Source organism: Coenobita brevimanus, chromosome 27 (assembly GCF_032717465.1).
Source record: "Coenobita brevimanus isolate Jiangsu-jjx chromosome 27, ASM3271746v2, whole genome shotgun sequence".
Classification (NCBI taxonomy): domain Eukaryota; kingdom Metazoa; phylum Arthropoda; class Malacostraca; order Decapoda; family Coenobitidae; genus Coenobita; species Coenobita brevimanus.
Genome location: NC_136980.1, coordinates 33,607,111 through 33,632,651, shown reverse-complemented (window position 1 = coordinate 33,632,651; position 25,541 = coordinate 33,607,111).

Here is a 25,541-nt window from a genome sequence, read left to right as displayed (position 1 = left end):
ATCATGAAAAAATGAAGACACTAAGACACTGAGTCGATTCAGCCCACAACACTGACGATGAGGCCGAGCTGCTCAGCTGCGGGCACTCAGTGCAAGTAAGCCGATGGACAAATCACCATTGACAACAGATCCATCGTGACTCCTGCATTATCATTGGCTGAGATTTCAAATCGGGAGTGGGGTTCTGTCAGCCAGTGAGTACCTTCTACATGGGCGCTGGACGGTTGACTGGTTTGGTGAGATATTTTAAATGTTAATGTTTGAGTGTAGTATTTTATATTGGCGTCGGTGAAGTTTAAGTGCATATGGACATGTTCCCTAAATATATAATCCCTGTTTTTTTTTTTTTTTACGTGTCCGACTCTGGGCAAAGTTTCAGGGCCTATTTCTTGGGGACAGTGGCCTATCCCAAGGCCCACTAGTCCTCCTACACTTCCACATGTCACAACTTCGGCGCTAACACCCACTGTCCATATTGAATACATGCTAGGGCTATCTCATACAGGACTGGTGTACTGGTATTAGCGGGGGTACTTTTACGACATGTCGGCGGGTCATCTGGTAGATCAGGAAAGTCTGCTTTTTAGGAAATTCAAATCCTTAAACTGTTCCCTGGCCCAGCCGGGATTCGATCCTAGGTCCATTAGGACTGCAAGCCGCCTCTCTACCGATTCAGCCACCGCCTCCCCCCCAAAAAATCCCTAGAATTCCCTAAATTTTTCGAAATCCCCAGATTATTCCCAAAGTTCCTCAAAAGTTCCAAGTCTGTTGATAATTCCATAAAAGTGGGAGCACTGGACTGGAATGTCACACAGCTATATTGAAGTACTTCTGCCTGTCAAAATTCTTTTGTTCTCCGAACTGCATCTCTCTGGAACTCGCTTCCCCGGAGTTGTTTCCCCTCAAACCTCAACTTAAAGCTGTTCAACTCCAACTGTTACAGATATTTCATGAATGGAGGACGCCAGTAACCTGGTGTATGGATTATTTTTTATTCATTTGTTTGTCCTTCCTCTGTTCTGTTATTTTTAAAAATCTTCACCAAACAAAAAAAGCAAGTGGTGATGTAATCTAAACGTTGCAGCAAAAATCTGTCTCATGTTACCCCTTTGAAGTTTAAGGTTCTCAAGGCTTGGTGGATGGCAATCCTGTACACCTGATGGCACTACATACCAATCAAAAAACCTCAAGACATCTCAGTAAGCTGGGACTTCTTTGCATTCAAGGGAAAGTAGTCGCTGTAGATTTCTAACCACAGCACCACCAGGATTTTGATCACTGTTTCTAAATTGAAGTTGATCTCTTTTGCACTAGAAAAACCATAAGATATACAAAACGGTATAGCGAGACTTGTATCCTCTGATAAAAATGAAATAGAAAGGGCAGTTCAACATCAATATCTGAAAATTTCCCAGAGCAGGAAGGTAATTACAGGTAGCAGAGGTAAAATTCACTACCTGCGTAGGGTTGTGCGGCGTCAACAAGAAGGATTAGAAATAAAAAAAAACAGGAACAAGACGCAGAGGAAAACAGCAACAACGAGAGAGAGAGAGAGAGAGAGAGAGAGAGAGACTTCGGTTGAATTCTGTCGTGCTGAAGTAATTGTTTAACAGATTTCTATATTAACTGACAGTTGGTGCACTCACAACTGGCCCCGGTAGCTGGTTTAATGTCCCGCTGTGACAATAAAAAAGCAGTTTTTGCTAATATTTGTTCGCGTTTCATGCCATTACCTCTGACACTGGAAACATTTTGTATTTGGATTTTTTTTTATAAAAGTTGTTTCTATCTTTTCTTCTTTCCTTTCGTTTTTATTGAATACGGCGGGGGTATATAAGACATGATATTCTAATTAATACAAATCGGTTTTAGCAAGTTGGTGAGGCCTTTTGGATGCTAAAGTTAAAATGAAAAGTTTACGTGGTTAACATGATCGCTGTGATGACTCACATTATTGCAGTAACTCAACCAGCTGTGATCTTACAGATATACTTTCATTCTCATACAGGCACAGGAGACAATACTGAACATCATGATATTGTAACTGCACTTATTGCAATACACTATTTGATTTGCCTCGTAGGAGATTTATGTACAAAGTTCGTATTTCACTAAAAATTCTTTGGCGCTGTCGCTGTATGAACATCCTGTATAGGTATATGAAAGAAGAAAACTACAGCAGACTGGTTGCCTGTTAACACGTATAGCTATTATCTACACATGTTTTGCCTCCTGCCCATTATATGAACAAGAGAAATATAGTTTGTCCACCCACCCGAAACTGTCAGGAAATAACTGTGACGAACACCATGCGCTGCACAAAAATTGAAATGGAATTTCATTTAAAAGAATCGCAATACATATTTCGTTGTGTTGGAGGCTGCAGTGAAAACAGGCTTTACAAAGTGAATAAAACTGACATCATGCTTCCACCTACACCTTATTAGTCTGATCTTTTCGTATTAACCCTCTCATGTTAAACACAAGTCTAGTTTTCTGTTCCATCTAATGCCAGATGATTTTATTCATCTGACAGTGAATCGTAAAGGCCCGAGAGAGTTGATCAACACCGCCTTTAAGGCCTCCCATGGTCGGATGCAGTATGGGTCAAAAATCATTTTTGGGTGTGAAGTATGCTTTGTTCTTTTGCTTTCTTTCTGATTCTCTTGAAAGAGAGAGAGAGAGAGAGAGAGAGAGAGAGAGAGAGAGAGAGAGAGAGAGAGAGAGAGAGAGAGAACGGGGGGGGGGGGGGACCTGGCAGAGTAAGCAAATCAATAACCCGTAAAACGAGTCAGAAGTGTCTGAACACTGAAGAGCAATAATGGATATATGCAGAGTTGTTTAAAAGCTGGTCAAGGTCAGTGAAGATAGAAAAGATTAAACTTGTTCACCAAGTAGAAATGTAAATGGAGAGAAGAGCTATAGAGGGTGGTCAACACGATATGTTTTAAAAATGGATATTACACAAAAAAGGAAAATGTAAAGGACCTGTTCCACTTTACACGTATGACAGGAAAAGAGTTATGGATAATCAGCGCTGTAAACTTAGCGGGTAATCAAACATCACCAATATATCAAGACAGAGATTGAGAGCAGGGCTGTAGTCAAAGTGCAGGGAAATCAGTTCATTCAAATTCTGGAACAGAAAATCATGTTAGGTGTTGCATACATAAATACAAGAACCACCTTTGCACTGTGCGGTAGTGTTGTACCGTCAATACTAAAATTTGGCAAATAAATCTATCAGCACTAGTATGATGATTTTTCATGAGGATTTAATAATGGCATGTCGTGGTTCTTTGGGAATACACTTCAGGCTGTTCTGCTGAAATGCACATCTTAAAACGGTATGATGCCCCAGCCAGGGACTAATCGCGGAACCTTTACGACAGTACTTCACTCAGCTAACCGTTGTCCCAGTCACATTCACTGTTTCAGCTTTAGTATGTAGTTAGTCTACACCAGATCACTCTTTAACTAACCAAAGTATGATCCTGGTGATCACTGCACTTTTTTGCCAATTGCATCAGGTTTTATTTGTTAATTGTTAGCAACTGACACACACTTATCCCCTTACTGTAATTTGTTTTGTTCTACTTTACAAATTGCTCCTTACACGCTTCAGTTACCCTGGATGCTAAGGCCACTGTGATTCAGATTTTCTTTTGCACCACCTTTCCTCCTCCTTCTTTGTCTCTTTCTGTATACCATTCCCCTGCTTCCTATCTATACATTCTTCTTATCAGTCTTTCATCACACCTTCTTTCCATAATGTCAGAGCCTATTATCCTTGACACACTTTGGTCATCTTTCTTTTGATCACGGTGCTACTATTTCCACCTCTCTCTCTTACTATGTCATTTTGCACTCCATCAGGACATCTTACCAAACATTTAGTACTAGCACACTTAGCCATGACTATTAATATTTATTCTCTTGACTCACATCCATGCAGCACATCCGGCATAATTATTGCTAATTAGTTAGATTATTGACAAAATCTCCAACACGATTTGGCAAAAATACATTAAATTTACAATAAAACCGTAGGTTTGCATAAATAACGTAACAATGTGTCCCCTCTAATGTTAACAGCTCAGAAATGCTTTACTCGCATTGTTGCCGTTTTCTGTTCTCTACTCCATAGCTCTTCATATCTAGGATTAAAAGTGAAAATATACTAATATACAAAAATCTTAAAGGATTGTGCGTCAAGCAGACACAGACTGTATAGATAGAAAATATAGTATTTCACTGTGTTATACTGAAAAGCGCTTAAGTTCTTGGTGGAAGTACAAGAGCCCATCTTTAGGTGGGAGGAAGGATGATGATGATGATGATGATGATTAGGTAAAAGAATCTGGCCCCTCTAGTATGAACACACGAAGACATTCAACTTAAGACGGCCCTGAAGCTTCTGCCAGCCTCTGCTCCACCGCTCTAGGAATAACAGGGGCGACACCCTAACATAAACAAAGGCACAAGGGGAACTCAAAGGCGAAATTCACTCAGCATGTAACTGTATTAATCAAACGCCAACATTCCAGGCCACCAAGGCCAATACTAATTAATGATTCTCGGTGTTGGGAATCAATCCAGCTGCGTAGTCACCGTCACCTGCTGCCGATGATGACGACGACCATCATAATCATCGTCATCATCATTGTCACCATCATTATCATCACTGTACTGCGTAGGTAATTTAACCAATTATTCAGGCATATGGGGCGACATGGTAACTTTGCCAAAAATATCACAAAGTGTAGAATAGTTGTAAGATTTTATTATAAGCAAGACTATAGTATTAGACAATAGAGTGTACATTACAAAGCCTCCTATACATTGGGTACAAAGAATTACTGTTATCTCTTATTCTGAAGTAAAGCTTCACACTGTAAGGTAATCAGTTTTGATCTGTGCGTGGTCCCATCTGCGAAATCCCATCTTGGTGACAGTACAGGCCTGACTCGACGATATGTAATTCATTTTCACAAAACAAAAATGACTGGTATGATGAAATATAAAAGTAGCAGTAAAAGCCAATCTCATATTACCCCTTTGGAAGTTTAGGGTGCTCGGGGCTTGGTGGATGACAAGCCTGTACTCCTGATGGCATTACATACCAGTCAAAAAACCTCAAGCCCTCTCTCTAAGTTCGGACATTTTTGTATTCAAGGCAAAGTTGTCGCTGGTGATTTCTAACCACAGCACAACCAGGCTTTTGATCATTGCGTCTAAGTTGAAGTTGATCTCTTTTGCACTAAAGAAACCATAAGATATACAAAACGTTATAGCGAGACTTGCATCCCCTGACAAAAAAGAAATAGAGACAGCTGCTCAATGTCATTATCTGAAATTTCCCAGAGCAGGAAGGTAATTACAGGTAGTGGAGATAAAATTCACTACCTGCGTAGGGTTGCGCAGCGTCAACAAGAAGGATTAGAAGAAGAAGAAATATACAAGAACAAGAAGTAGAAGAAAACAGTAACAACGAGAGAGAGAGAGAGAGAGAGAGAGAGAGAGAGAGAGAGAGAGAGAGAGAGAGAGAGTTTAAACATCTTGCACCCGAATATTGTGATGGAAACTAATGAAGGCAAAATAATATTAGGACTCGTAGTTATAATCTATATTAGAAGACTGGAACCTCTGAGCAATAATTATGTTCACACACACACACACACACACACACACACACACACACACACATACACACACAGGAAGAGAGAGAGATTGAGAGAGAGAGAGGGAGAAATCGGTTGAATTCTGTCGTGCTGAGGTAATTGTTTAACAGATTTCTATATGAACTGACAGTTGGTGCACTCACAACTGGCCCCGGTAGCTGGTTTAATGTCCCGCTGTGACAATAAAAAAGCAGTTTTTACTAATATTTGTTCGCGTTTCATGCCATTACTTCTGACACTGGAAACATTTTGTATTTGGAAAAATTTTCATAAACGTTGTTATTATCTTTTCTTCTTTCTTTTCATTTTTACTGACTACGGCGGCGGTACATAATATACAGAATTTTAGTTAATACAAATCGGTTTTACCAAGTTGGTGAGGCCTTTTGCATGCGAAAGTTGAAATGAAAAGTTAACGTGGTTAACATGATTGCTGTGATGACTTACATTATTGCAGTAACTCAACCAGGCTCTAGACTGTAATCTTACAGATATATTTTCATTCTCATACAGGCACAAGAGACAATACTGAGCATCATAATATTCTAACTGCACTTACTGCAATACACTATTTGATTTTCCTAGTAGGAGATTTATGTACAAACTTCGTATTTCACAAAAAATTCTTTGGCGCTGTCGTTGTACCATCCTGTATAGGAATATGAAAGAAGAAAACTACAGCAGCCTGGTTGCCTGTTAACACGTATAGTTATTATCTACACATGTTTTGCCTCCTGCCCATTATATGAACAAGGGAAAAATAGTTTGTCCACCCACCCGAAACTGTCAGGAAATAACTGTGACGAACACCATGAACTGCACAAAAATTTAAATGGAATTTCATTTAACCCATACACCGCGGGCATGTTTACCAATGTTTTGCGTGTCCCGCGAGGTTAATCGAGCTCCGACAGACTCTCAAAAAATATTTGCCAAAAAATCAGTTATTAGTCCTAGAATATTATAATTAAATATGCTTATGGCACATACTTTCAGCTTTCTCCTGCAATGTTTGTTGAGCCTTCGTCGTTACCGTAGGACTTGTGGAGACCTCTGAAGCTGGGTAACGAAGTCTCCACTTTACACTTCCTGACAACCCGTAATATGATTACCACAGCCAGATATTAACACTCTAAACACTACTCTATGATTTTCAAGTAGTTTGGGATCCATACTCCAAAACAAAAACCACTGTGAAAGCAATGAAAATTACGAGTGCGTCTGACCATCGCACTTGCGCTAGTTCGCTCTTGGTACTCTGTCATTTATTATTCATAAATCCCCTCACACTTTATATTTCTATTACTATATCACACTTATATATATCTGGAGTTTTTCTCCATAAGTTTCCTTCAGTAGTATTAGTTTATTGTCACTGAAGTCATTCAATTTTTCATTCAGTAAAATACGTAGAGAGCCACGGATTCACTTTCACTGTTATAACATAAAGTATTTGTACTCATATTCTTATATTACTAATTACTTACATTACTATTTACATTTTCTTTTGTATTTTCAATATTTATCCTTCTATTTCACTTACACTATGTTAGTCACTGTCACTTTCAGTAAGATAAAACTATAATACACTGTTCAATCATATGTACTGAACATCCATTGCTTTCACTTGCTATTTCCACATTATTTCCACATTATTTCCTCATTACTCTCCTTTCCCACTTGCACTGTTAGAACTGCTTCTGGCTGTGGTAATCAAAGAAGCTGGTAACACAGAGGGGAACCTGGCACTCAGCGCACTGCCAAGAGGTGCGTTTGTGCTCAGGTGTGCAGTAGGTGGTATGTGCACACACATGACTTCTGCGGATCGCAGCCTTCCTTTTACCTGTGCCAGGCATTAGCTCCAGTCTGTGCCGATCCATATACGTCCTCTGCTCAAGTCGGTCGGGAAGTGTTACTGGATGGCGCCTTAGAGTTGCTGCTGTCACCCTACCATATCTTTCCAGCAGCTGCTGGACACAAGTCCTGGCGAACAACCTCAGGGAGAAGGACTTGGGTGGCTTGACCTTCATCTTGTACAGGATGAAGGCGTTTAGCATCGTCATATCTATGAGATGCAGAAAAACTTTCCTGTACCACCTAGTATTCTTCCTGAGGCAGTCGATCTCACCAATCATCATGTCGGACTTGTCCACCAGCTGCATGTTGATATTGTAGTCCAACACAGCATCAGGTTTCATCATAGGTTCGCCTGTCCTACGGTCGACCTTCCCACTGTCTGTCATTTCCCCCTTGTGTACGGTGGAGAGCATGTGCACGACCCTCTTGTCATGCCACCGTATTGCCAGCATCTTCTCAGACTTGCGTAGGTGCACGTCTCCTCGCTGCGAGATTCCTGCCTCTGTGAATTTAGGGAAGTGGGCACGATTACTTTTGACAATGCCGCAGGAGCCAATGCCGTGCTCTGAAAGGTATTTGGCAAGTTTCGATGCTGTATAATAGTTGTCTGTATACAGCACATGATTCCCACCAAAATACTTTTCAATGAGCACTTTCACTACACAGCCTGAGAAGCCAAGGGGGTGTGTTTTATCCAGATCGACAGTGCTAGCTGAATAAAAGACGAAGTCAAGGATGTACCCCGTCTTACAGTCGCACAGTACAAAGAACTTAATTCCAAAGCGATGGCGTTTGCTTGGAATGTACTGTACAAACCGAAGATGTCCTCTGAACAAAACCAAGGATTCGTCAATGCCAACCTTCTGAAAGGGGTGGAAGAATGACATAAACTTATCCTTCATTCTGCTCAGAATCTCCCGGATCTTCTAGAGTGGGTCGGGTTGGGAAGGTACATCGTTGTCGGCAAAGTGTAGGTTTCCCATGATGTTCCGGAAGCGATCTCTGGCCATGTACTTATTGAAGGTGGGTGAGGGTAGTAAGGGGTCCATGGACCAGTATTCTTCCAACTCATGCTTCTTGGAGAGTGGCATGAGAAGCATGAGGGCAAAGAACTCATACAGCTCCTGCACTCCCAGCATGGACCACTGTTGCATCTTGGCTGCACCTGTACCACTTGCAGGACGTTGTGATTCATACCTGTTGGTCTCATCACATATGTGCTGCATGACTTCGTCATCTAGGAAGGCCAAAAGGTAGTCCACACACTCAGCATTATCGTCAATATTGAAAGCAGGCTGTACTCCTGAGGAGCTCTCATCAAAAACTAAATGTTCTGGCACAAAATTGGACCCTTCCGTCCACGCGAAGGTGTCCAGGATTCCCTGTCGTGGCGGTGTAGGGTGGGTGGTGGTGGTGGTGGCTGTGAGGCAGATTTACCCCGTTCAAGGTCACTCGCACTGACCCTGGGTTGCCGTACAGCACTAGCAGCCCTTACTTTACTACCAACTCTACTTTTACTAGTCCAGGATTTACCTCTTCCTCTACGGCCTGTCTTCACTGTTGATGCTGGTGGTGACTCCGACGACGAAGACTCCGGAGATAACTCAGCAGACGAAGAGGAAGAAATGAGTGAAGTGGGGCTTGGGGAACGGGGAGGTGAATCAGCTCGGGACTCATGGCGGGCTGGGTCACGCGGGGCTATTGTTTTGGGGCTAACACGCCACCTTTTCACTCCCTTTCCAAATTCCTTCCCTTGCTGCACTAACGGCTCCTTTCCCTTGGAGCTAGGGATAACTTCCGACACTGAAGTACTCGTACTAGCACTTTCTGGCACGATTACCTCACCCGGCTCATCACACGATTCACCCGAACCGTCAAAATCACTATCCATCATCACCATGGACAATTCTGCTAGTTCACGTGCCACTGCAGAGTCACTAAATCATTTCCTGCTTCCCTCACGACTTTTTATGGGTGTAGAGGTCACAGGGCCCTTTGCAATGGGCGCAGAAGCGGCAGAAATGGCGGGGCGCGAGTGCGACATGGTTTGACCACAGCAGAGGACAAGAAACTAAATGCCGCGGCTTATCTGAGAAGGCAAAGGTTGACAATGACACTGAGGCTGACAGCTGCTAACTTACATGCTAATAAATTATTGGTAGAAAATCTCGGCAATACATAAAGAAATAGGTAGTTCCAGGTGAATGTAAATGTCACTTAGGCTTCTCCTTTCCTTTCTGATATATATTTTTATTACAGACACAGATTACAAGGCATAATTCAAAGGGGAAATTATCGTGGTAATGTAGCGAATTAATGCACGTGAGGTGTTGTCAGGTGATAATTAGCCAGTTCCTGGCGTATAACACTATCACTTACCTTATATTTTTTTGGTATATATTATTTTGTATAAGTATAGGGCTTAGGGCTTATTTCAATGGATGAAATCTGTGGAAAAATCCGGGGGAGGTTTGCTTAGTGCAGCGCGGCCTGGGAGGTGAGAGGACAGGGTAATGGAGGGCAGGTAGGGAGGGGAGTCATGAAGGGGGTAAAATCTCTAAAATGTTAACAATGGATGGGAGTACAGATGAGATTTGGAGTGCTGACTAGTGTTGGACATTGGCAGTACTGATAGATGATACAAGCAACCACTTGAAAGCCCGGGATAATTCAAAATAACACAGAATCACAAAAGTGACGCCCCGCAGTATGATCCATTGTGCCCGAGCATCACGAAAGTGACGCCCCGCGGTTAAGGGGTTAAACGACAATGGCAAAACATATTTTGTTGTGTTGGGGGCTGCAGTGAAAACAGGCTTTACAAAGTGAATAAAACTGACATCATGCTTACACCTACACCTTATTAGTCTGATCTTTTCGTAGTAACCCTCTCATGCTAAACACAAGTTTAGTTTTCTGTTCCGTCTAACGCCAGACGATTTTATTCATCTGACAGTGAATCGTAAAGGCCCGAGAGAGTTGATAACACCGACGTCAGGTCTCCCATGGTCGGATACAGTATGGGTCATAAATCATTTTTGAGTGTGAAGTATGCTTTGTTCTTTTGCTTTCACCCTGATTCTCTCTCTCTCTCTCTCTCTCTCTCGAGAGAGAGAGAGAGAGAGAGACAAGGGGGAGGAGGATTGACTGTCAGAGTAAGCAAACAGATAACCAGTAAGAAGAAAGATATGTTGGAACACTGAAGAGCAGTAAGGGATACAGGTTGAGTTGTGTAAAAGCTGCTCAAGGTCAATGAAGATAGAAAAGATTAGACTTGTTCACCAAGTTGATCTGTAAATGGAGAGGAGAGCCAACGATGGTGGTGAACACAGTATGTTTTGTATATGGAGATTACACAAAAATGTATATTGTAAAGGACCAGTTCCACTTTACATGTTTGATAGGAAAAGAATTAGTAGAAATACCGGATAATCAAACATCACCAATATATCACATGAATCTGAGAGCAGGGCTGTAGTCACAGTGCATGGAAATCAGTTCATTCAAGTTCGGGAGCAGAAAATTATGTTAGGTGTTGCGTACTTATGTGCAAGAACCACCTTTACACTGCGTGGTAGTGTTGTACTATCTTTACTACAACATGCCAACTAAATCTTTTTTCAGCACTAGTGTGATGATATCCTTGAAGATGTAGTAATGGCATGTCGTGGTTCTTTGGGAATACACTTAAGGCTGTTCTGCTGAAATGCAAATCTTCAAACGGTATCATGCCCCAGTCTGGGACTGATCTCGGAACTTTTACGGCAGTATTTCTCTCAACTATCCCTTATCCCAGCCACATTCACCTTTTCAGTTGTCGTATGTAATTAATCTACACCAGATCACTCTTTAACTAACCAAAGTCTGATCCATTTTTTTTTTATTGTTAGTAACTGACACACAGACATCCCATTAATGTAATTTGTTTTGTTCTGTTTTACAAATTGCTCTTCACACGCTTCTCTTACCCTGGATACTAAGGCCTCTGTCATTCAGATTTTCTTTCACGTCACCTTTCCTCCTCCTTCTTGGTCTCTTTCTGCATATCATTCCCTCTGCTTCCTAACTGTAAATTTTCTTTACCAGTCTTTCATCACACCTTTCCACAATGTCTAGGGCTATTTACCTTGACACACTTTGGTCATCTCTTTTGATCACGGTGCTACTACTTCCAGCCCTCTCTCTTACTATGTCATTCTGCATTTCATCAATACATCTTACCAAATATTTAGTACTAGCACACTTCGTCATGGCTATTAATATTTATTCTTTTGCTTCACATCCATGCAGCACATCCGGCATAATTATAGTTAGTCAGTTAGTTTATTGACAAAATCCCTTAATTTAGCAAAAATACACAAAATTTACAATATTCTCTTCCCAGATATTCCATTTCTAGTCTAACATATTGTTACGTCCCCATCCCACACTGCCACAGGCTCCAACAGCAGTAGTACAGTACAGCAAGGACGTTGCCCAGTGAGTTGTTCTTCTTATGGTCAGCCTTTAGGTGTGCAGTACACAAGAATCAAGATCAGCTGAGGCAAAAATAAACACTGGCTCCTTAAAGTTCACTGTCTTTATTTTCCAAATAATTCCACTTAATTCTTTCCAACTTCACTGTTCTCACAAGCAATGGGGCTATAAACACTTTTCTAACTGTTATTACACTTAATGCTCAACACTTCACTGTTTTCTCAGCTTCCAGTGATATATAAACTTCAATAACCTGTCACTGTTTGCCACTTTCACAAGTACCAAAAATATACAATCTTCACAGACAGTAATTACACTTAATGCTTGCAAAGCAACTCTCCACAAATTGCACAAAAACCGACTGCACTTCACTCACACTGAACTGAAACCCGACTATACTCCAAACTGACTGACTAACTAAGCTCTTCCCCATCCTTATATAAGCTTGCATTGTTCTAGAAACGTCCACTTCTCCAACATTCTAGGACAGTGGTTCCCAAACTTTTTCTGGTCGTTACCCACTTTTCATACATGATCCTTGTCCATGGCCGCCCTTCCCCAACCATAACCCATGACTACAGTGACTGTCTACACTACAGTCCTACACTCATCATGTCCATATAAAAATCACTCTAGCAAATCCTGTAATTTTATTGATTCCATTTGTTATTTTCTCTTTTGTTAAGTATTAATAAAGAAATGTGTATTTTGTCTGAGCTGAATCTTATATAATTATTGAAATGGTACTAAAGGAATAATAAAATCCACATTAAAAAAAATCCATACTTAGAGTAATTAAAAATTGCATTATTGCGAAAAGCTGATTTAGCAATAAAAAAAAATTCACTGGATTGAAAAAGTGTATTAATCCCACGCAATTTGATCTGATCTTTGAATCTTACAAATCTGATAACTTTATAATTCTGAAATGATATGCTATCATAGTGAGTCATAATTATCTGCCACAACCATGGCCTTCAATTGCGACACACCCACCTCCTCCCAGACCATTTGCTTCTGAACATTCATACCAGGTTCATTTTTCCTTCATTTGAATCCCCATTCCACTCAGTGTGAAGGGTGTTGCTGCAGATTATCAACAAGCTTCTTGATTCTTGGTTTTGTTTCACTTAAAGCACACCGTAGGTCATGCTTCACTTCAAGTCTGTTGCGATGTTTCGTTTTAATGTGGAGTAGTTGAGAGAATGCAGCCTCACATGAATAATTTGATGAAATGGTAGGAGGTGGCGAAAAGCCAAGTCACATAAGTTTGGGTATGAAGCTGCCATTGATGACCAAAATACTGTGAGACATACAGTTTCAAACTTCATCCTGGCTCCTGAATCCTCCTGAAGTGTCAACAGCTCAGTTTGGGCATCATCATTGTCATCAGGCATGCATGTCACTGGAGCAGTGAAGGGGAACGTTACTAACCGAGAAGTTAGGCTTTGGATATCTGGGAAGTATCTTTTAAATTCCTCTCCACTGCCTACCTACTCGCTAAACTCCTTCGGTTCAGGCTATGGCCCCCTACATTCTGATATATGGCCCCCAGTTTGGGAACCACTGTTCTAGGACATACAGTCTTGCAGCAAAGTTCTCACATTACATAACACTCTAAATCATTAAACCACTACGAACTTGAATTACACTAATTTAACAAACAATTACTTAAATAAAACATTACTGAGAAAAAGCACATTAAATTAATGCATAACTTAAGAAATAACTACGCTCACAAACAGCAGTCTAACTGGCAAATCTGACTTGTACCGAACTTACGGTACCAGAAACGTCTCAAGGAAAAGATCTCGGCTACCTAACTGGCAAATCTCCCTTCTCATAACAATATGTATGGTCATCACAACTCATGGACATTTACTAATGCAGGCACAGCTATCTGTGGAAAAGACAGTACTTTGCGTCTTAAAGATGTAGCTAACACTGCCACAATTAATAGGTCTGTAAATATTAAATGATCCAATTGCCTAAAAGGATCATATAGAATCACAAAAATACTTATCGTCCTCAGCTTCGCATGTAAGAAATTCTATCTATCTATCTATCTATTGCCAGACGCCTCAATCCCGTTTGGGGTGGCCACAAACAAATCGCCTCCAAGTCGCCCTGTCCACACGCCATTTCACTGCCCCGCTCCCAACCCACACACCCCTCTCTCATATACCTCTCCACCCCAACCCTCCATCTCATCCTCGGCCTCCCCCTCCCTCTTTCCCCCTCCACCTCACTCACATACACTCTCTTCGTCAGTCTTTCACCCTCCATCCTCTCCACATGGCCAAACCACCTCTGTGTGTTCCTCATAACGCTTCCTACCACATCCACATCCACACCACAACGCTCCTTTATATCCTCATTCGTCAGCCTGTCTCTCCATGTGACTCCACAGGCTCCTCTTAAATAACTCATTTCCACTGCTCTCACTCTTGACTTGTGTCCTTCCAACAACGTCCAAGTTTCACTTCCATACGTTAGAGTTGGTATCACAATACTGTCATGTAGTAACTTATCACTTCCATGCTCACTTCCCTGTTTCTTATCACTGCTTTCAAAGAACCAGCAACCTTTCTTCCCTGCCGTACCCTTTCAAGCACTTCACCCTCCATACCTCCATCCTTACTCATCACACTACCCAAGTACTTAAACGTACTCACATTTCCCAGTTCCTCACTATCCAACCTCACCGTACATTCACTGACTTCACGTCTCTCAAAGACCATCACTTTACTCTTCCCTACATTCAACTTTAGATCCCGTTTCTTACACACTCTCTCAAACTCATCCACCGAGCCTTGCAGCTCCCCTTCGTCTTCACTCAACAACACAGTATCATCTGCAAACAACAGTACAGGGAGTTTCCAAACACTATCCTCTCTCACCAGGGCCACTCCAACATCCACTACCCTACCTTGTACCTCATTTATTACCCCATCCATGTACGGATTGAACAACCATGGAGACATGACACATCCCTGTTTCAACCCAACTTTCAAAGAGAAAAATTCACTTAGTTCACCATCCACACGCACTGCAGCCTTCGCACCATCGTACATACTCTTCACAGCATTCAACAACTTCCCCTCTACTCCATATATTCTTAACACTTTCCACAATCCTTGTCTATCCACCCTGTCATATGCTTTCTCCAAATCCATGAAAGCCGCATACAACTTCTTTCTCTTCTCTAGAAACTTATGTAAGAAATTAAAACTTTAAAATCATTATCACATTTTTTTAACACATTATTATACTCACCAAGCAATGCATTTATGTCCGAAGACTAAGACGACAGTGAGCCGAGAGAGGACATTCTAAAATGACATAAACCTCACTTTGTACCACATTCTCATTACACGAAAGCAACTGCATTTCAGCTAGCGTACGGCTACACCTGCCCGTCTCAATCCGATGGTTATGAGACATTAAGTTTAATCTTGTTAATGCTTGACGCTTGTAATCTGAAATTAACTCCTTGCCTCTATAAGCCTGATGTACATTAAGGGTATGGTTGATTTTTTTCCTGTAAGTTACAGGTTTTGTGGCATCAATTGGCTTTTCTCTGATAAGTGTGCTTATTCTGTCTAAATGGTTTACGTCATAAACAAACAGGAATGTATTTCTAGGAAATATGTTAGCTGGCGTATTGGCTTGTCTGCATATCTTAAACACAGTATGAAACGGTTCTTCCTCATCAGGTGCCTCCAAATTTGACTAAAGAAATATTCGCCTTCTTTTTCTTATCGCATAATGTGCTGGATGAATTCCTGACTGTGAATCATAATTTTATGCTACTGTTCTTCTGCACCCGCAAAAAAAAAAAAACATTTGGCAGCTTTGCTGTAACGGGGCTATTTGTAAACCAGGACTCGCAATAGAGTAGAAGCAGTCATAGCTGCATCAAAAACCCTCCTTTTATAAATGTATGGTATACCCGTACTACGGCACAGAACACAGCAAACTTCTTGGCTGTTGCTTCATTTGTTGCTCCGTGCAGTGACAGTGGAGTGTTAGTCATTCTCTCATCGCTGAACCAACCCTTGGGTACAAAAAACTGCATGAATACTTAATTTCATTCCCACGTGTTGACACTGGGGTTACATCATCATCAACGTTTATCGCCAGAAATTTAATCTTCCTTAAATTTATTACCATCCCATATTCTTGAAATAGATCCATCACCATAATTAATAAGTTTCTTTAAACACATTTCACATGACGCTGCTAGGATCGCTGTATCATCCATCAACTGTAAACAATGCAACCTTCCTAAGAACCCATTTATATCAATTGTACGCTAAAGCATCCATACCATTTTGTTTTATGTAGATAGTAAAGATCATACAGCTAGATGGTGTTCCTTGCCCTACACCCACTGTAGCTGTGACTGTTGCAGACAGTAATACATTCATAGGACACTCATACATCGTCTTGATTGTAGCTAACATCACCTTTCCGTAGCCTAATAACCTGAGGATTCCAATTAGGATGTTATGTGGGAATCTGTCACAAACTTTTCTGTAATTTAGAAACAACACATACGGTTAAAATTATTTGAATTTAGCATAGCCACACAATAATCTCAAAAACACAATCTACTCTGTACACCTCACCCTCGTTGAGCACCCGCCAGACTTTTGAGTATGTCAGCCCTAAATATAAGTGTGTTTAAGATCAGTAAATTACATATTTTTGCTAAAATGTCCATTATGCTTATTGCTTTATAGTTACTGTACCACAATCTAATCTTTCACCAGATTTAAATATTACAAACTAATTATTATAATATCACTTAACAGGATAACGTAAATTAATGAAGAGATCATTGCATATGGTCAAAAGAAATAAGAACCAAGAAACTGGTAGCTTAGAAACCTGACCATGGCATATATCCACATGACTCTTATTTTTGTTCATGTCCTTGACAACCTTGCCCATTTCTTGTAATGTAGATTATCTAACACTGGGATTGTCGGAGCAGAGTCTATATCAACATCATTATGCGTCTCTTGTTGCTGAGCTGGATTAAAGTTTTTTTTTTTTTTTCAAAATGCTTGTTATACAGTTCATCTTTTGATTACATATTCGTCGTTCGGTCAATGTTACCGTTTCAGTTAGTGGAATCCCATATCGGCTTTGAGCAACTGATATCAAGCAGTCTCCTTCACCTTGGCTGAGTCTCGCCCCATGCCATACCGTCCGTCACCCCACGTCTGTTACACAGCCAGACAGCTAGATCCACAGCCTCAAAACCCTCTTTGATGGCGTGTTCAATATCCATACCATCAATGGTCTCGAGGTCTCGTGGTGTAATACCTTTCATCACACTAATAAACTTTTCCACACGCACCACAACATGCATGGGACTTTTTCTTTGTAATGATTACTACGGGTTTGGTAGGATGCACCCAGGTCCCCAAATTGCTTGATTAACTTTGCTGGGTTTTATTCCCTGCATATTGAGTATTCCTTTCAACGTTGTTTGGTCCAAGCCTTAACATGTTCATCTCTTCCAATATGTGAATGCAATTCCTTTTCACCATGCATTACTCATTTCCAAAAATACACCTCTCACTTCTTTTAAAAGATAAATTTCCTCCCAGGATTTTTCCATTAACTTTCGAAGGGTTCGCCAGAACTATTTCACTAGTATTGCAAAAATTCATCAATATTCATCCATGGTTATTCAGTTTAATCTTTCACCCAGCATAATCATATGCAGCAGCATCATTTCTGCTTTCGATCCGAGGCGCCCACACGAGCATTCAGATCACCAAGAACAATAATTTTTCTTTAGTCAAGAAATCGAGCAATCAGTACACCATATACACAGCCTGGTCATAATAAAGTGAGTCATTCCGTGACATCAGTAACAACATGGGCTACATAATTTGACAGTGCATATTTAACAAAGATCAACACACCTCCCCTGTGGTTAACTTTGCTTGATTTCTTATAATAAATATTAATGCCTACAACACTTTTCTGAAATACATTTTCATTTCCAATACCCATAAAATTTCATAATTAAAGAAAAAAAATATCTAAGGATATCTGGATTATGTAACACCTTTTGCACCACCAATATTCCTGGAATGATAGTTTCAATTCATTGATATGACATGGACCTTGTTTTAGAAAAAAAAATCTAGACAATGCTTGTCAGTCCTTCCGTAGGAGCACATGATTCTTCCAGTCATGGGTAATTGTGACTCGTACATTCTTAGGCTTATTTTTCTCTTCCCTCACACGTGGTCACAATCGCGCAATCTATCCTTATTGTTTGGTGTACAGTACATCCCTTTTTTATATACGCAGATGCAAGGAACCCTTAGGCATCTTTCATATTTTTGTCTTTCTGTATGATCTTTTGTAGGCATCCATTATTTACGGTGACGAATATCAATCGTTTCCATTGCGTATCCCGCTGACCCACACACTCCCTCTACCAGGTGGTGAGGTTGAAAGCTTCCTGATAACCCGCTGCTTGCACCACCGTCTGCATCTTCTCCATGCCCGTCTTGCTCAGTTTGTCCGGATTCTCTCCTAATCCTGTTATTGCAATGTTCTGTTGCCTCTCTTTGCTGCCCAGTATCTCTAAATTCAGCTGCTAGTTTTTTTTTTATGTGTCCAACTCTAGGCATAGGCTTCACAGCCTGCTCTCAAGGCCCAGTAGTCCTCCAACATACCATACACCTTTACGTGTCACCACTTCGGCGCTAACACCCACCGTCCATTCTGAATACATGCTAGGGCCGTCTCATACAGGACTGGTGTATTGGTATTAGCGGGGGTGTTTTTACGACATGTCAGCGAGTCTTCTGGTAGATCAGTAAAGTCTGATTTTTAAGAAATTCAAATCCTTAAACTGTTCCCTGCCCCAGCCGGGACTTGAACCTGGGTCCAGTAGAACTGCAAGGCACCTCTCTACCGATTGAGCCACCGCCTCCCCCTTAACGATCTTGAAAGCTTTGTGTGGCCTATCGGATAAAGCATTAACCTTCTGCCTCGTTCCCTTTAGCTCAGAAATTTGCTCTTTCAGACTTTTAATTTCTTCAAATAGCATGGCATGTGTAGGTCTGGCTGCCTTGTCAGCATTTATTAATTAGGTGATGCCACTTTTGAGGTGTAGGTTGGTCATTTTCTTAACTTCACCAAATTCACATGGTGCTAGTGCCCTCTCCGTATTTGCACAAGCCAAGTCCGACTTCTTACTTAAAGTACTGCTGATTTTGTAGGAGTTGGGGTGTTGCCTAGGAAACTATGACGTCTTTGCATTCCCAATGCGCAGTCGTGGGTACTTACAACTGGGTTGAGGGAAGGCCAAGACCCAGTTCTTCAAATTTTACATCCTCCAGATAGGAAACAGACTCTTCCCATCTCTAAAGACAATTAGTGACTTCCCATGTCACTTAGTCAGCTTTGAACAATTTACCACCACCCCCAGTAATCAAGGATGACCTAATATGCGGCAAAATATTGGAAGCAAATTACAGCTGTTGCCCGTGCCACCAGTGTGTTGCCACACATACCAGACGTCCCCTGAACAAGCATTTATTTCTCCTACCATTTCTAGATGGCTATAATTTCCCTTCCTATACAAATATATCAGTTCAATTCCATTCTGTTCTGAGCTCCTAACTGTGTACCAGTGTCCATATATATATATATATATATATATATATATATATATATATATATAATCAGCCGTTTGAGTATCCACTGCAGGACCGGCCTATCCCGACAGAAGTCGGGACGATACAGGCAATGTATCTCTACCAAGTGGCTTAGGCTGTCTGGTAGAGATTATATGTAGGGTAAGAAGTGCTTGTAAGTGTAATTGTAGTGTTGGAGTGGCTTTGGATGTGTGTGTAGTCTGTGAGCCAAGTGTAATCGGCCTGTGCAAGCCAACTGGGTGCAAGCATACTTTACAGTAAGCGACACTGGTTCAACCACAGCAACCCTTGTGTCCACCAATGCAGTACGTGGCTGGGTGAACACTCCCAAAGTTTATTACCCTGGCGGGGCGCGAACCCTGGCCCACCCGTGTATGAAACGCACACTCTACCACTGTACCACAGAGGCTCCATATATATATATATATATATATATATATATATGTGTGTATGTGTGTCTGTCTGTTCGTTTGTTCGTTTCTTTCACGAAGACGCTAATTGATATCGATTAAATTCTTTTCGTACTAGGTCGGCGAAAGTCCAGGGAGTGTCTGTAAAGTATCAAACATAAATTTTGGTGATGACGTGCAACACGAAGGTGCAAAATTGTTGGAATATATGACACTTGAAAATGTTTCTCCTTATGTTCATTTCTTTCACGAGAACAGTAACAGATATCAACTTAACTGTTTTTGCATTTTGTCGGCGTACGTTTAAGGAGTGTCAGAAAAATAAAAAACTTTTCTTGGCCATTGCGCTCAACGCAACGGCGTGAAATGTTCGAAAATCGCGACACCCAAAAATATGAGAAAATAATTTTTTCTTCAGAATTGGTCATTGTGGGTTCAGTAACAGTATGGAAACAATGATAATGATATTTCCAAACATTTTGTGATGGAAAAGCTATTAGTTAGTCCCACAACTTCTTGTGGGCAAGTATTAGATGGCAAAAAAACATAGGGTTTTGGTGGTGTCACTCGTTTTGTTTTGAAGAATGTTCTCAAATGGTGACACCGCACTCAGACTCATTTGTCCTTGTCAATTTACACATCTCCTTCTTGTCGGCAGGTTGTTTACGTTCAGCCTGTTACAAATAAGGGTAACAATTTCCATCTCTCTCTCTCTCTCTCTCTCTCTCTCTCTCTCTATTGCCAGAAGCCCCAATTCCGTACGGCGTGGCCACAAACAAATCGCCTCCACGTCGCCCTGTCCCCTGCCATTTCACTGCCCTGATCTCAACTCACACCCTCCTCTCTCATATACCTCTCCACCCCATCTCTCCATCTCATCCTCGGCCTCCCCCTCCCTCTACCCCCCTCCACCTCACTCACATACACTCTCCTCATCAGTTTCTCACCCTCCATCCTCTCCACATGGCCAAACCACCTCAGTGTGTTCCTCCTAACGCTTCCTATCACATCCACATCCACACCACAACGCTCCTTTATATCCTCATTTTTCAGCCTGTCTCTCCGTGTGACTCCACAGGCTCCTCTTAAATAACTCATTTCCACTGCTCTCACTCTTGACTTGTGTCCTTCCAACAACGTCCAAGCTTCACTTCCATACGTTAGAGTTGATATCACAATACTGTCATGCAGTAACTTTTTCACTTCCATGCCCACTTCCCTGTTTCTTATCACTGCTTTCAAGGAACCAGCAACCTGTCTTCTTTGTTGTACCCTTTCAAGCACTTCACCCTCCAAACTTCCATCCTTACTCATCACACTACCCAAGTACTTAAACGTACTCACATTTCCCAATTCCTCACCATCCAACCTCACTGTTCATTCACTAACTTCACTTCTTTCAAAGACCATCACTTTACTCTTTCCTACATTCACCTTTAGAAACCGTTTCTTACACATTCTCCCAAACTCATCCACCAAGCCTTGCAGCTTCCCTTCGTCTTCACTCAACAACACAGTATCATCTGCAAACAATAGCACAGTGAGTTTCCAAACACTATCCTCTCTCACCAGGGTCACTCCAACATCCACTGCCCTACCTTGTACCTTTTTTATTACCCCATCCATGTACAGAATGAACTACCATGGAGACATGACACGTCCCTGTTTCAACCCAACCTTCAAAGAGAAAAATTCACTCAGTTCACCATCCACACGCACTGCAGCCTTAGCACCATATATATATATATATATATATATATATATATATATATATATATATATTATATATATATATATATATATATATATATATATATATATGTTCCTGAAGCTTTTGTGTTTTTCCTAAAGACCGCAGATCTCCCAGCTCCCCTAGCCCCAGGACCACAAAAGGGTGTGATTTTTAATCTTTCATCAAGGTATAATTTTTTCTTACAAGTTTCAAGAGCTTGACTTTACAGGCCTGAAAATGTATATTTCACTCTCATATTGTTAATGGTTACCGCATTATCGACCGTCAAAGAACGACAAAAAGAAAAAAAATGGTCCGTATAGAAACAGAAAAAAAAATTGCACCAGAGTAAATATTGGTCTTTTATATTTGAAGAGCTTCAATTTACACTACAGAAAAGGTATATATCACTCTCATATGTCTAATGGTTATTGCACAGTTGACTGTCAAAGATTTTTAAGAAGTCACTTCTAGCTATGAGCGACGTCCTTGAGAAATAAAGGCGAATAGTGAGGTGAAGGGAATGTGGGGGGGCATCAGGAGGGGAGAATGGGAGGACTATGTCTGCCACACACACCCAGTACGATCTAGAAGTAGTATGGAGGGTAGTTTGGGTGGGAGGGGACACAAAGGGAAGGATCCAATTGGGAAAAGGGAGGTGGAGAGATGGCTTGGGGAGGAAGGATCCAATTGGGAAAAGGGAGGTGGAGAGATGGCTTGTGGAGGAAGGATCCAATTGGGAAAAGGGAGGTGGAGAGATGGCTTGGGGAGGAATGGTCCCCATGCTTGAGAAAGTGGCCGGATGATGCCTCCGACCACTTGATCTCTCAGTTTCCATTGGCTAGGTATCATTTGCGTCATAAGTGAGGCAGGGTTACAGCTCCATTTTTTTGTAACCTCTCTACAATCGTGGGCCATAGCACTGTATCGCACATTTTCCGAGGCCCACGATCATCAGTCATAGGACATTAGGGGTTTACATAAATTCTCATCGCTTCTCTTCTGACCGATAGCAAACATTTTGTTAGGGACGTTACTATCATGATCTTCTGTCATTCATTATATACTCCTTTTTACTTTCCTTTTACAGCCAGTCTTAAACTGAAAACAATTCTTGGAATTAGTAAGAATACAGTTTAAAATGAAAGAGAAGCATTCTGGTACCGAATGCTAATTGCCCGCCAGAATATGCTGCTGGCCAAGTTACAAGTACGGCCCCCGTGGGAGGACCAAGGGGCGGTGCCCCCAGGGGGGCAGGGGGCCAGCACCCCCTAGGGGGGTCTGGGTCCCTTCAGGGGGACTGGGGGGCGGCACCAACCTCAGGGAGGTGGGGGAACTGGGCCTGCCCAGAGGTGGGGGCACGGATGGCGGCGCCCCTCCTGGGGGGACCGCTGGGCTGTGGCCTCTCCTGCGGGGGGGGGGGAGATTTTGGCCATATCTTGATACCCTGAAGGTTTCATGGTGATAACTCAAGCCTTTCATGAGATATAATGGTGCTAATGGCAGGCAATAGAAGCTAGTTGACATTTGGCAGCCATTTGTGTGACCATGACCTTGACCCCGACAGCCCTTTCCCTAACTTCTCCAAGATTTATGCCATATCTTGATATCCTGAAGGTTTCATGTTGATAGCTCAAGCCGTTCATGAGATATAATCGGAATACACACACACACACACACACACACACACACACACACACACACACACACACACAGAAACCGACAGACACACAGTGGCGGGCAAAAACATTATCGCTCAGCCTTGGAAAAGGCGAGCGATAAAAATACGGCGTTGAACTAAATAGGTTTAACTTTCAGCGATGGTGGTTTTCTGGACTCTCTGCTCTCACCAACTCCTAATGTTCATCATTTATCTTCAGAACCATAATATTTTATAGCCTCACATGCTGATGACTCCACCCTTTACTGTTCTATGCGTTTCTCACAGCGTCCATCACATTGGTCTCCGTAAAACTGTGATGAAGATGTGGTACATCAAGATTTTTTTTTTTTTTTAGTAGCCTTGCTGTATTGCTTATCTGAGAAATCTGCTCCATCGACTTTGTATGTATGTGTGTGTGTGTGTGTGTGTGTGTGTGTGTGTGTGTGTGTGTGTGTGTGTGTGTGTGTGTGTGCTTTCTCTTTTTTCGTTGTTATTTCTATCTCTCATTTCTTTTTCCTGCCTTATTACTGTTCCACTGCTTACATCACGAAGTTGAGGGTACGAATGTGGATGAAAGTATTGGTGCACCAGAGTGAAGGACTGAGTAGTAAGTTTTTGTGTCTAAAGTGGGTGCGAATTATTGTGAGAAATTTCTTGCTTAAATATAAGCCTGAGAATGTGGGGACACGTAAGGGTTATTGAGATCGAGAGCACGAGCACCTAAGTGTATGTATGAGTAAAACAGAATGTCACAGTAAGAAATTGTGGCAGTGAGTGAGTGTGAAAATCTCCGTAAGTGGAAGAGTGTGAAAAAGAGTGAGAGATGAATGTCCAAGAAGATGAGAGTGAGGAAGTACGAGGGTGTGTTAGATGTGGGAATAGGTGAATGAGCAAGTGAGTATGAGCGTGTGAAACTGTTAGTTGGCCTGTTTCCTGCTGTCCAATGGGTTCACATCTGCATGATCCTTAGGAAACAACAACAGTACTAATACCTAGAGTTTATCAACGAGTGAAAAAGAGTGAGTAACAGCTAGTGGGTGCTAGCAGGTGAGATGGTGTGTAACTGAATGAAACTTTACTGTCTAAAGTATTATCCAACTTTTATTAAATCGGTAACAGGGAAGTAACTGCAATCAAGTATGTCAAAGAAAATTAGAAACCAGAGCAGCCACAAAACGGTGTGTAGATGAAAGCATATGAAATAGAAGAAAAACATATTAGTACAGGAGTATGAGGAGAAGATACTAAGAGAAATATAGTAATGGCAATTTCGTGGAAGTAAATGGATTTTGAAAATTCGTGGAATGCATAAAACAGCAACGAAGTGCTTGGTTCGGTAGCCCATGTCACAGCACCTGAATTCCTTTCCTGACCAACCCAACAAGCATATCCTGAGCAAGCCAAGCTTAACGTAATCTAGCCTATTATAAACTATCCCTATGTCCATTAACTTTGCCCTTGCCAGAATATGCATCAGTTAGCAATATTATCCTGGCGAAAGTAGCAGCAACAGGAGACGGAAAGAAAAGCAGGCCGGCAATAACCTGGGACCCGTCACAAGCATTGCAATAGTTTGCCTTCTGCACTGCCATTATCATCATCATTGGAGCCTGCCACTGGATAATGTACTGTATACGCAGGATACTATAGAGGGATGTTTGATCATTTCTTGAACTAAATTAATTGCATTGTACATGTAAAGTATGTATATGTGAGAAGAAACGAGAAACTAATACGTCTTTTTCTCCGCTCATCATTCCCTCTGGCAAGCTAGTCACTGAGAGAACGGAAAACGGTACATAACGATACTGTCGTGCATCTGTCTAGCTATCTCTCTATCTGTATATCTGTTTGTCTTTTCTCTCTCTAGACATATGTCTATATATTTATATGTATGTGTCTATCTATATTTATCTATCTACCTATTTATCTATCTCTCTATGTATATATCTATGTATACATAACTATACACGGAGAGAAACATTAGTGTCCACCTACTAGAACCTGTGACAATAATTTCCCCCCTCG